General features: G+C 48.3%; 1 protein-coding gene across 1 annotated transcript in view; it reads right to left on the reverse strand.

Annotated features, from left to right (window-relative positions):
• Positions 1-14160, reverse strand: part of MYO16 (myosin XVI) — a 545578-nt gene that overhangs the window by 484515 nt on the left and 46903 nt on the right. The gene's annotated exons all lie outside the window — the stretch shown is intronic.

Genomic DNA, 14160 nt, shown 5'->3' on the forward strand with positions numbered 1-14160 from the left:
ATGTGCACATATGAATATGGGTACATACATTATTTTTGGTTTCATAGTGGTTCCAGTTAAAATCATCATTTGCCAATGGTCAGTTGTAAGGAGTCGCTTACCCTGCAGGGGAGCTTGAACACGTTGACAGGGGGTTTAGTCCCCTAAATGGAAACGGTGAGTTTTTAATTGTGACGATTAAAAACTGGGAACCACTGTGGAGGGAAGGACCAGGGCTCCCTGTGGTTCATTGCCCACTGGCAATTCACTCCCCAGCCATGGGAGAGGTGGGCAGGCTCCATTTAAAAAAAAAAAAGCAAGAAAGGATTAGGCCCCATGACACTTCCCCTCACCACCCCAGTGGAGTCTGCCTGTACAAGCTGCCGATAGACCAAGCAGCCCCTGCACTTCAGGGGGCCCTATTCCTTGCCACAGCAGTAGCAGCCCCCTTGGGCTACCCAGGTGAGGTGCTACTGGACTAGGGGCTGCCCCAGCTTGGAGGCAGCACACCACAAGATCCAACTCACCGAGCCTGCCCACTCGAAACCTACCGGGAGCTGCTCCCTGGGTGGGCTTGGGGAAGAGCTGGATCCAGTGGGGTGCTGCCTGTGACCTGGGGCAGCCTCTGGCCCACTAGCAGCCCATGCAGGTTGTTCCAGTGGGCACTGCTTCAGGGGGAAGTATTGGGGCCCCCTGTAGCTCCGAGGCCACTCAGACCACTGGCAGCTCGTGCCCTGGCTGTGGAAGATGAGGGCAGGCTCCACAGAAAAAAAAAAAAAAGGATTGGGTCCTGTACCCATCTCTGCTCTACTATATGCTCCCGTGCCGTTTTCACCCAGGTAGTAGATCTTGTTTGCCAGGGTCCCATGTGTGGCCCCCAGAGGATGCCTCTGTTGTCTTCCAGGAGACCCTTGAACTCGCCTGCCATGACAGCGGAGGGGGTCCCCTATGGAGCTGCCTCCAGGGCCGTCACGCATTTCAGCGGGCACTCACAGGGCTCCAACCTCCCCTACACCCCGGCCAAGCGCCACCCTTGTGAGACAGGCCTTCAAGTTTAGTTTGCGGTTAGCCCCCACAGGTGTCTTCCCCGGCCTCCACATTGCCTCATGATGGCAGCCAACCTGGGCTCTGGCCAAACTCCGGTGGGTGGGCCTAGAGACCTTCAGCTTTTCAACCTGTCTTCTCTGGTGCCCTTAGCACCTGCTCCCAGTGGGATCCTTTGCCACCTCTCTTTCTCCTCTCTTCCATGAGGTCCTGACCACCCTCACCTAGTGCTGAGGACTTCACCCACTTACCCTTACAAATGGATATGGAAATAAACAGGCCCTAAAGAGGACCACTACCACTGCCTGGACCCTAAACCCCTCTTCCCTGAAACACCTGTCATGACACCAAATGAGCAAACCCACCACTGTGGCTACTGATGAGGTGAAGCCAAAAGGAAAAAAAGAGAGGAAGGACCCTGAAGGAAATAGAGCACCCACCGTGGGCTCCATACACCCTTAGCACCCTCGACACCCTAAGCCCTGGGCACTCTATGGGTCAGGACCCGTGCCTTTACCACAGCTGGGGTCCTTCTCTTCCCCTCTCTGGGCCTTGCCTCCACTCAGGTCTATGTCCCCCATTGCCTGTAGTTAGGCTTGTCTTCTGGTTCTCCCCAGGGTTACCACGGGCCCTTCCGCCAGCTCCTTCGGGTCTTGTCAGGCTTCTCTGGCTTGGGGTTCCCCGCTGCTCCAGCCACTGCAGCTACCACAGCCGGCTTTCCTGCCGGCTTCCTTGCCGGCATCTTCAATCCCCACCGATCCTCAGCTTGGGGATCTCCTGCCACTCCTGCTGTCCTAAAGTGGCAGCCACTGCTGCCTCTGCCGGCCTCTCCGTTGGCATCCTTAGTCCCTGCTGGTCTCCCCCAGGTCAGGGATCCCCTGCCGCTTCCATAGCAACCGCAGTCGTGGCTGCCGTTGCTGCTCTCGCCGCTGCTGCTGGTGCCAGTGCCGCTTCTGCTGCCATCTGCCATCCACCACAGCTGGTCCCCTCCTGGCCGGTGGGTTCCTGCCAGTTCCCCAGCTGTTGGCAGCCTTCCCGTGCTTTCATGGTCCCCTTTAATCTCCACTGGGTGGTGTCTCCTCATGAAGTCACCCAGTCCCAGCTGTATATGGGCACGGCTTACAAACCGTGTGGGCGGTTTCTTGACCCAAGCTTCCTCACTTCTCCCAGCCCCTGGAACACGCAAGTCATTATTTTTTTCTTTCTTTTCTCCGGTTGGGGTTTTGCCTCCGGGCAAGGCTTCCCCTCTTCCCAGTCCTGTACCCCTGACACAGGTCCCTCACTGCTTCTGCTTCTCCCACAACTGGCCGGGGGGGTGGGGGCAGGGGCAAGCTGTCAAAAGGCTGCAATGTTACAAATAGCTAATACAAATTGCAAACTAAACCACATTCCCATGCTAAGTAACAAACACTTTTAAATCACTAAAAAACCCTGTATGTGTACAGTGCGATGCAATTAAACTGCAAAAAATGGGCAATTTTCATCACATGTACAAGTGCCCCAGAGGGCGGAAATCCAGCTGCAGGTAGTCAGGAGTTAAGAGTGTCTGTCCACAAGCCTAGGGACCAGCTGTAACTCATAACTAGTAGATGAGGGTGGAGGTACATAAGGAGTTAAGAGCTCCAGAAGGTAGCAGGAAGAGGGGAAAGGGAATACAATTAATTCTGGAAACACTCTCAGGCAAAAATAAGTTCAGATTTCTTAAAGTTGAGAACATACAACAGTAATTTAGGGGGAGATGTATTACACAAGGTATTATAATTATAAAAAATAAGAAATCCATAACATTCAAATAAAGGTTTAAATTTTAAAAATGCCAATAGATGCACAGTTAATCCAGACAACTTTAACCTTGTGGAGAGAAACAGGGCAACAGGACATTATTCTGACTAAGACACTTGAGAGCCTATAATCCTGTATTAAATTAAATTGATTTTTAAATACACATTCAACTATTTTGCCTCCCCCCTCCACCCATGGTGTCACTACAGAGTAAACTGCTGATCTATACTCCCAGTCTTATCTTGATTTTAAAAAGCTTTCATAGTTTCATAGTTTCTAGGGTAGGAAGGGACCTAAGTAGATCATCTAGTCCGACCCCCTGCCATGGCAGGAAAGAGTACTGGGGACAAACGACCCCAGCAAAGTGTTCATCCAACCTCCTCTTAAAGACCCCCAGGGTAGGGGCCAGCGCCACTTCTCTTGGAAGTTGGTTCCAGGCCCTAGCTGCCCTGACCGTCAAGTAGCGCCTCCTGATATCTAGCCTAAATCTACCCTCTACCAGCTTGTAACCATTATTCCTGCTCACTCCTGGCAGGCCTCGGGGGAACAGGGACTTCCCCAGTGCCTGCTGATCCCCCCTGACTAGTTTGTAACAGGCCACTAGGTCCCCCCTCAGCCTTCTCTTCTGGAGGCTGAACAGGTTCAGGTCCTGTAGCCTCTCCACATAAGGCCTGCCCTGCTGCCCCCTGATCATACGAGTGGCTCACCTCTGGACCCTCTCCATGTTGTCCACATCCCTCTTGAAGTGCAGCCCCAGAACTGGATGCAGTACTCCAGCTGCGGCCTGATCAGTGCCGCATAGAGGGGGAGGATCACCTCCTTGGACCTGCTCAAGATGCATCCATGGATGCATGACTAGGTACAGTTGGCCTTCCTGACTGCTTCCCCATGTTCATCTTGAGGTCAATGACGACTCCAAGATCCTTTTCTGCCTCTGTAGGCAGAAGGGAGTCCCCCAACCTGTAGGTACGGTGCCAGTTGTTCCTCCCCAGGTGCATCACTTTACACTTGTCAGTGTTGAATCCCATCCTGTTCTCATCCGCCCACCCGTGTAACCTGTCTAGGTCCTACTGTAGCCTGTTGCTCCCTTCTAGAGTGCCCACATCCCCCTACATCTTAGTGTCATCAGCAAATTTGAACAGGGTGCTTTTTACCCCCTTGTCCACGTCGCTGATGAAGATGTTGAACAGTGCAGGCCCAAGGACGGAGCCCTGCAGAACCCCACTGCCCACATCCCTCCAGGATGAAAATGACCCATCCACCACCAGTCTCTGGGTGAGGCCCTCCAGCCAGTTGGCAACCCAATTGACTGTGTGGGTGTCAACACCACAGTCCCACAGTTTCTTAATGAGAACAGGGTGAGAGACAGTGTCAGAAGCCTTCCGAAAGTCGAGGAAGACTATGTCCACTGCTACCCCTGCATCTAATGATTTGATTATCTGGTCATAAAAGGCCACCAGGTTGGTCTGACAGGACCTGCCACTGATGAACCCATGTTGGTTGCCCCTAAGCATGAAATCCCCGCTGGTCCCTCGTGGATGTGTGCCAGCATAATTTTATCGAACAGCTTGCCTAGGATCGAAGTAACACTAACTGGCCTATAGTTTCCCGGGTCCTCCTTCTTCCCCTGTTTGAAGATGGGAACCACGTTGGCCCTCTTCCAGTCCTCTGGTACTACACCAGAGTACCACGAGTGCTCGTAAAGCCGCCCCAGGGGTCCTGCAATGACCTCAGCCAATTCCTTTAGTAGTCTAAGGTGGAGATCATCTGGACTGGCTGACTTGAATATGTCCAATCCCTCCAGAAGCTCCCTAACTAGTTCCTCACTAACCCTTGGCCTAGGTGCACCTCCCCTGGGGCCTGAGGGGGAACCAGCAGGGGGGTGGCTGTTCTGGTCCCTACTTAGGAAGATGGAGGCAAAGAAATTGTTTAATATGTTGGCTTTATCATCTGGTGTAACGACCAAGTTTTCTAGTGTGTCCACATTACCCGGAACCTTCTTTTTACCCCCTATGTATTTAAAGAATGACTTCTTATTGTTCTTAATCCGGGAAGCTAGTTCCAGTTCCATCTCTGCCTTGGCCTTCCTGACTGCCCCCCTACATTTCCGAGCAACTGCAGTATAGTCATCCCTCGTGATGTCCCCTCTTTTCCATTGGGTGTACACCTCCCTTTTAACTAGGAGACATTCCCGGATGCTTTTGGTGAGCCATGGGGGCTTGTGTGCTCTCCTGCTCCCTTTGATCCTCGTTGGGATTACCTGTCTTTGGGCTTGGAGGATCGTCTCCTTGAGGAGCGACCACTCTCCTTGGACACCTGGCTCCCCCCTGGTATGCCAAGACAAAAAACTTATATTGGAAATTTATATGTGACCTTTAAAGAGGTAACTCAAAAGCCCTATGTTAACTTTATTCGGAAGGAGCACAATGCATCCAGATCATATTAGCCAGTTAAATGAGGTGTATTGATCGTATTAGCCAGTTAAATGAGGTCTCACTATGGCAGCACAAAAGTGGCCAGACTCTACAATCCAGGAAACCTAGTTTCTTATTGCGCCTTGTTCTCCCAGTTTCTCTGATAACTTCCACCTCTCTATATGCCCTGAACAAAAATCCCATATTACTTTCTTCTCTCATGCGCACATACCTCTGCACATACATATCAAGCAAATATTTCAAAAATTACGTGGTCTCCAACAGTTTATAAAACATATAAAAACTTCCAGGTATATTACTATTTGACATACTCAAATATCTAACAAAGATTTTTTCTTTAGGTATCACTTCTTGTCCCATTTAGTCTTCAGTTAATCAAGTGACAGTAAAATGTACTGATCATGATCACCTTCTTTCTAGTTGTCATGCATTTTCAGAAAATGTTTCTATCACATTTCAGAAAGTGCAGAATACACTTCATGATTAGAAGAATATTATTTATATTAAAGGATCAGTTCTGCTCCTCTTACTCATATCACACCAACATTGAAAAAGTACTTAATATCTAGCAATTCTCATTGGGAAGCACTTTTGAAAAGCTGGCCATTTCCTCTGCCTATCTAAGTAGAAACAAAATAATATATAATGTTCAAATATACATTTCATGTATTTCAATTAGGATAACTGTTAAATTTGATATTTTAGTAATTATATGCATTTTTAATAAAAATGCCTTTGTGTTACGCTCATCTGGCTAAGGCTTATATCTTGTAGCTGAACCTGCATAGACACACCTTTTGTAGGGCAATCAAGATAATCAGGGGTATGACAACTGCCATACCAACAGAGACTTCAGTTTGGAAAGGAGAAGAATGGCAGAGATGGGTTATAAGAGAAGTCTAGAAAATTCTGACAGGTCTGGTCACAGTGAAAAGGGAATTGCTATTCATCAAGTCCCTGAATATTAGAACTAGTGAGCACCCACTGAAATTAGTAGGAGACAGGTTTAAACTAACAAGAGGGTACATGTTTTTATGCAGCATGTAGTCAACTTGTGGAGCTCATTACCACAGGAAGCTGTAAAGACAGATAGCATAGGCAGGTTCAAAAGTGACTACATTTGTGGATGTTGATCTGTTAATAGCTACTAAGCAGGGGATGTATCCTCTGGCACCTCTAAACCAATGATGGATGCCAAAAGAGACATGATAGTACCATGGAATGGGGTCCCCCAGGATGGCCATGATACCCCTAGGGCTCCTTGACCGTGCCAATCCTGCCCCATGGGAACCCTCTTTCTTACCTGCCATGTCTTGCTGTAACTATAATAGATAGGGAGGCTGCCCTCAAGTTTGTATTGTCGGACACGGTCCTGATGGACCCCACTGAACCCTATAGGTTCTTGGACCCCTTTTGGGTCTCACTCCAAAATGGATGCCTCTCGGAACACCCTCAGCCTTATGGGCTAGATGCATGGCTCCAAACCGATCTGATGCCCCAAGCCTTGCAGATGGCATTCACACAGTGTCCCTCCAAGGCCTTAGTTTCACTTGCCCTCTGGTCATCACTGGGCTCTCCACAGCCCTGTCTCTCTCTCTCTGCACCCACATTGGCGCTGGGGTCTGTGCACCCCCAATACTATGCCCACACTGGCACTGTATGCACCACTATGCCCACACTGTAGTGGGCCCCCAGTGAGGCCTCCTCCTTCCCCAATAACCTCAACCAGATCCTCCGGTTTACAAACAGAAATCAAAATACAGGCTCCTGGGCTATAACATAATGCAAGAAGCTCAGGGTGTGCTTTGTCCCTTTAAATGAATCTTCTTTCCCCCAGCACAACATGCCTTGCAGGCCAGGGTCTGGTGAGCTCCTGAAGTCCCTTAATCTTACCAGAAGCAGGAGATGGGCCATAAAGCCTCTTCACTTAGCTTCCACTAGGAGAGCTCCTTCCCCCGTGGCTGATGGCAGAGAACTCACTCTCTGGTCCCAGCCCTGGGGTTTATATATGCCCCAGGCCCTGCCTCTTCCTGTCAGCTGGCCACCTACAGGTGTGGGCTAATTCCCTCATTCCTGCTGCCATGGTTGCAGCTGAGGGGTTCCCGAGTGAGTGCTAGGGCTCTCTCCCTAGGCAGTTTCAGCCCTTAAAGGAGCAGGCACCTTAGTGCCCTGTGACAGATAAGGATAGATCACTCTAGATAAACCCTGTTCATATGCTCTTCTTCTAACCTAAAGCATCCACTCTTGCCGCTATCAGAGACAGGTTTTCTGCAGAGAAAATTTTGTGTCTGGACCCATACAGAAACTATAAGCATCCCTCTGTTGCTGGAGGGAGGCAGCTCCACAGTTGCCCAGGTTCCCCTGGTCAGAGCCTCCTTCCTAGTCTGATATATGGTGAGTCTGTCTAAAGCCAGGAGGAGGTCCCGGGATTTAGTGGGAACACAGACAGGGACTGCATAAAAGGAAAATTGTGGGGAGAGGTGAAGCCAGAAGTACAGAAGAAAATTTCTAAAGTGGGGGTTGGAGGCACTGCAGCCTAGCACATGCAAGGTGATCATGTGCCAGGATCTCCCACCTGCCTTTTTGACAGGAAAGACAGGTATCACGGTGTCCATGAAGCATGCCAGATGCTAGAGACAGGCCTATTTGATGTGTTGTAGTGTCATAGGCTCAGGGCCATCATGAAAACCTATAAGCCTCCTTTAACTGGGGACACAAAACTCACGTCTTGGGACAAATAAAAAGAAAACAGTAAGGAGAGTAAGATCATACATTAATAACAAAGGATCTGGAAGGGCACACCAAGCAGAGCATTCCAGCCAGCGTCCAACACCCCAAAACAAGTGGAAGGAGCCTGCAGACACCAAACCATGAAACTGCCCAGAAATGTGACCAGAGGAGTGACAAAAAGATATCGACACACTTGCCCAGGTTCCTCCCACCCAGAGCCTCCTTCCTGGTCTTTGATGGCTAGAAAATTATATTTAGAGGTTCACTTTTAGGAAATTGTAGATAAGGTAGATATTTCATTAGGACAATGGTCCAGGGCAATGGTGAGGGTTAACTGGTTTCTAAAATCCTGTTTGTGACAAAGTTTCCTTCAAGGCCCACTGTCTGATGCCAGCACACACACAAGCTGGGAAATTGAAGATATGTACCACACTGTTCCATAACATAAGGAAGGGACTCTGCCGTATTGCCTAGGTCATAGTGAACAGCTGCAGAACCCTTACAATTTCTGGTTCTGGTGGACAGGCCAAATTAAGATACTGGTAAATGACCAAATTAAGATGTGTGCATGTGATGGGTTTGATGGAACAAAGGATTACAATGACAGGACAGAGTGTGGACAGTATGATGGCCACAGGGAAACTAATTAATGGTACCTGGAAATGAAGAGTCATCAAAGGAGGAAAAGGATATAAAATGAGGGATTTCAGGGCAGCGAAGGGTCCCCAGGGTGGGAACCCAAGGCCACCATAGAAAGACGGTACACCACAAGTCTCTCACCCACCCCACTGTGGGGGGAGGTGGGCCTTGGCCCCCGACCTCCAAGCTGCTGATATCTGACATTCAAGAAAGAACCAGGTACTTTGCGTCAGTCTTTCATCAGTCACACGGGATGCCCATGCCTGCTATGGGACAGGGAAATCTGGGTGAGGGGGATCCCCTACCCTCCATCAATGCTGACTTCGTGAAGGAACACCTTGAGAAGCTGGATACCTTCAAGTCAGCTGGCCCTGACAACTTGCACCCCAGGGTACTCAAGGAGCTGGTGAGCGTCATAGCCCAGCCCCTGGCACGGGTCTTGGAAAACTCCCGGCGCTCTGGTGTAGTGCCCGAAGACTGGAAGAAGGCCAATGTGGTGCCGATCTTCAAGAAAGGGAGGAGAGTGGATCCGGCTAACTACAGGCCCATTAGCCTGACTTCTATCCTGCGGAAGATCTTAGAAAAGTTTATTAAGGAGGCCATCCTTGAGGGACTGGCCCAGGCTAACATTCTAAGGGACAGCCAGCACGGGTTTGTTGCGGGTAGGTCTTGTTTGACCAATCTCATTTCCTTCTATGACCAGGTGACCTATCACCTGGACAAGGGAGAAGAGATTGATGTCATATATCTTGACTTCAAAAAAGCTTTTGATCTGGTATCCCATGATCACCTCTTGGCCAAACTGCCCAGTTGTGGCCTTGGCTCCACCACGATCCGCTGGCTGGGAAATTGGCTTCGTGGTCGGACCCAGAGGGTTGTGATTGATGGCAGTCAATCTTCATGGTGCCCTGTAACCAGTGGGGTCCCTCAAGGCTCTGTCCTGGGACCCATACTGTTCAACATCTTCATTAATGATGTGGACATTGGAGTCAGGAGTGGACTGGCCAAGTTCGCCGATGACACCAAACTTTGGGGCAAAGCATCCACGCCAGAAGATAGGCGGGTGATCCAGGCTGACCTGGACAAGCTCAGCAAATGGGCAGACGAGAACCTCATGGTGTTTAACACCGAAAAATGCAAGGTTCTCCACCTTGGGAGGAAAAACCTGCAGCACCCTTATAGGCTCGGCAGTGCTACGTTGGTTAGCACTACAGAAGAAAAAGACTTGGGGGTCATCATTGACCACAAGATGAACATGAGCCTGCAATGTGATGCTGCAGCTAGTAAAGCGACCAAAATGCTGGCTTGCATCCATAGATGCTTCTCGAGCAAATCCCGGGACGTCATTCTCCCCTTGTACTCGGCCTTGGTGAGGCTGCAGCTGGAGTACTGTGTCCAGTTTTGGGCTCCACAATTCAAAAAGGATGTGGAGAAGCTTGAGAGAGTCCAGAGGAGAGCCATGCGCATGATCAGAGGTCAGGAAAACAGATATTACGATGACAGGCTGAGAGCCATGGGACTCTTTAGCCTGGAAAAGTGCAGGCTCAGGGGTGATCTGATGGCCACCTATAAGTTTATCAGGGGTGACCACCAGGATCTGGGGGAACATCTGTTCACCAGAGCGCCCCAAGGGATGACTAGGTCGAACGGTCACAAACTCCTGCAAAACCGTTTCAGGCTGGACATAAGGAAGAATTTCTTTACTGTCCGAGCCCCCGAGGTCTGAACAGTCTGCCATTGGAGGTGGTTCAAGCACCTACATTGAACACCTTCAAGAGTAAATTGGATGCTTATCTTGCTGGGATCCTATGACCCCAGCTGACTTCCTGCCCTTTGGGCAGGGGACTGGACTCGATGATCTCCCGAGGTCCCTTCCAGCCCTAATGTCTATGAAATCTATGAAATCTATGAAACCACAGGGTGAAACTTGCGTACTGGCTGGACATACCTTCCCTATATGGCAGCCCTAGTACTGGTAGATACAGAATTGGGAGGGAAGGTTATTGTGTTTTCCTTGCCTGAATTATTCTTTTCTGCTGTTACTGTGTATCAATAAAATTAACTTATTATCAACTAGAATCATAGAATCAATGAGTCGGAAGTGACTTAGACAGATCATCTAGTCAGACCCCCTGCCATGGGCAGGAAGGAGCACTGGTGGTGGCAGGGGTCATAAGACCCCAGCCAGGTGCCTATCCAGTCTCCTCTTGAAGATTTCCAGGGAAGGTGAGAGCACCACTTCTCTGGGAAGCCTATTCCAGGCTCTGGTCACCCTTACAGTGAAGTAGTTCTTCCTAATATCTAACCTAAACCTATCCTTCCTCAGCTTGTGGCCATTGTTCCTGGTGACTCCAAGGGGGGCCCTGGTGAACAGACTTTCCCCGAGTCCCTGCTGCTGGCCCCTGATAAGGTTGTAGGCAGCCACAAGATCCCCCCTCAGTCTCCTCTTGTGGAGACTGAAGAGATTCAGGTCCCTCAGCCTCTTCTCATAGGGCTGGCCATGGAGGCCCCCAACCATACGAGTGGCCCTCCTCTGGACCCTCTCCAGGTTCTCCAAGTCCTTCTTGAAGTGTGGCGTCCAGAACTGGACATGGTACTCCAGCTGTGGCCTGACCAGCACCGCACAGAGGGTGAGCAAGACCTCTCTGGACCTGTTAGTGATGCCCCGTTGACGCATGACAGGGTTCAGTTGGCTCTGCCTATTGCTTCATCGCATTGGTGATTCATATTCATCCTGGAGTCAATCGTGACTCCAAGATCCCTCTCTGTCTCTGTGCTGCCCAGAGGGTCAGCCCCTAACCTATACCCATAATGCTGGTTCCCTCTCCCCAGGTGCAGCACTCTGCACTTGTCCGTGTTAACATCCTGTTCAGATCCTGTTGCCTGTGGGCAAAGGGGCAGGTGTTGGGGGTGTCTGTAAAATGTGCCAGATATACACCCGCTGCTGGGGATGGGACTTTTAATACATCAGGGCAAAACACAGACCTAGTTCCCCCCCAAGGAAGGTATAAGCCCCTTTTAATACTGGCAGCCACTAGTGATGTGTTACTGATTACTTGGGACAAATAATAATGAAAATGGGGACATGAGTGGAGGTTAAAAGGTAATAACTAGTGTGCCAAGAGGGGGAAAACACCAAACAGAGCACACCAGGTAATGTCCACTGGCCCTCAAATGAGTCCAAGGAACCAGTGGACACTGCTTCAGAAACAGAAACAAGCAAGGGCAAGGAAAGTGGTTCCACAGTACCTTGGGATCCTCTGAGCCAGAGCCTCATTCCTGGTCAGATACCCGTCCAGCTTGGCCAGGGCCAGGAGGAGGTTGACCAGGAGGTCTCGGGACTTTGTGCGGCCACAGACAGAGAGTGCATAAATGAAGAGGGGAAAAGCGCAGCCAGAACCTTCAGCAAGTGGTTGTAGAGGAGGTGCAGGGGCAAGAGGTTCTAGAGGCAATGCAGGGGCTGCAACCTGGCACATTCGAAGTAGGCATGCACCAGGGTCTCCCTCTGTGTTTGAAAAGGGCAGGTGTCAGGGGTGTTCATAAAGTGTGCCAGATACACACCCACTGCTGGAGACAGGATACTGGGAAAGATCCTGTAATGTAACCCAGTAAGGAAGTTGCTGTGTTCTTAGTCTGATTTGACTTTTGCAACTCGTGAAGTCATATTCTTATACTGCCAGAGAGGGGAAAGTAGATAATAGAAGAAGCCATGCGGTAAGTTCCAGACCTCTACAAGGAAAAAAAGCCTGCACTTCTCGCAGACAAACACTGGATGGATCAAAGTGACTGCAGAAAACACACACTGCGATATACTTTACTGTTTCTGTGGAAAGAAACATCATTCCCTTCCCCCAGTCATGCCCCTGAAATGTTAGAACACACGCTCAGCATAGAGTGCAAATAGATATGTTGGCTAGCCCCCAGACTTTGCATAAGTGGGCCACTAGTCTGCAAACCAGCAGTGCTCTTTTGAAAATGTGCTAATAGAGGAAGAACCATTCCTTTCATCCTGTCTGATATATTCAGAAAACAGGACAGGATGGATCTTTTTTTTTTTCTATTGGATATATGTTCACCGTGTTAGGTACATATACCATCAAGGAAATGCTCTGGGTCTTATTTAACACCAGAAACACGAGGAGATTTACCGCTAATTCATTCATACACCAGCTTTGAGAAAGTGTCTTTGTTTTTTTCTCCCTCTCCACCCCAACATATTTCAGGAATAAATGATTTATTGAAACAAGCACTGTGCGTTAAAATGGCAAGATAGTGACTATAAAATAGAATTTACTACCTGAACACAATTATAAAGCATAACAGTCAACAATTAGCCTTACCCTGAAGTAAGAATGTTTATACCCTCACAGCTTTATTAAATTTAGGCAGACCTTCAGTATTGCTCTCTGAAACACAGGCAAGGCACCCAACAAACAGTCTTCATTTGACATGCTCTCATGACCAGGGATCCTGGTTTTCTCTGATTTAAGAAACCCCAATTTTCAACCAAAAAAAAGTAACCCCAAATTCACATTTTTCCATTATTCAAATGAAACACCACTAAAAAAAAAATATATATATATATGATGTTTCTCTCTCAATCAGCCAATATCCTAAGGTTGTTTATGCCTAGTGAATCCAGGCAAATGTTTCCACTGCTCTCCAGCTCCCATCCTTATACCTGAATCACTGGTTATCAGGAGGGAAGAATGGCATTTTTCCATAGCAGGTTATGAGCAGGGATCCTGGTTTTCTCTGATTTAAAGAAATCCCCAATTTTTGGTTAAAAAAGAGTAAGCCCAAATCCACATTTTTCCTTCATTAAAATGAAATACTACTATATAAGGAAAAATGTGGATTTGGGGTTACTTTTTTTTTTTAAACCAAAAATTGGGGATTTCAGTAGCTGCTGATTTTCTGTTCTGCCCTATTCATCCAGTACTCTTTTTAGAGGGCTAGGAGACAGAGTATTTTTTTTTCCACTGAGTGCACTGAAGATGCTCATACATTCAGTATAAATGTTAAAACTATTCTGAAGCATCTGACCTTTAGGGCAAGCTGCAAAGCACATCTACTATTCTGCCTGGCTTTTGGAAAATGGTTAGTGAGGAGGATTCTCATTTTAAACTACAAAGTTTTATGGTTTGGGAGAGCAAAGGTAAATATACATTATAGTAATTGTATTTTTAAGTGTTGTCAAAGGCACACAGAACTAGGGGAAGTGCTTTTTGATCAATTTATATACATTAAAATAAGTTATATATTTAAAAAGCAACAACAAATTATAACCTGCAGGATTGAGTGAAATATTCTGCAAGGACTAGGGAACCACAAGTTAAGCCTTATCAATCAGGCTTGAATGAAACATGAGGCAAAAGTCCAAGCTAAAGTTGAAGAATGATACACTAAAAAGCCATTGATCCAGACTATTCCTTCTTAGTGTTGCTTTGTGTTTGTTTGCTAACCCAGATTTTATAGACAATAAAATATTCCCCCAGCATGGAATCCTCCATTATACTCACTTTCAAAAAACAATTTAGGGGCTATCTTA

This window comes from Crocodylus siamensis, chromosome 1, assembly GCF_052110815.1.
Source record: "Crocodylus siamensis isolate JL-2025a chromosome 1, ASM5211081v1, whole genome shotgun sequence".
Classification (NCBI taxonomy): Eukaryota; Metazoa; Chordata; order Crocodylia; family Crocodylidae; genus Crocodylus; species Crocodylus siamensis.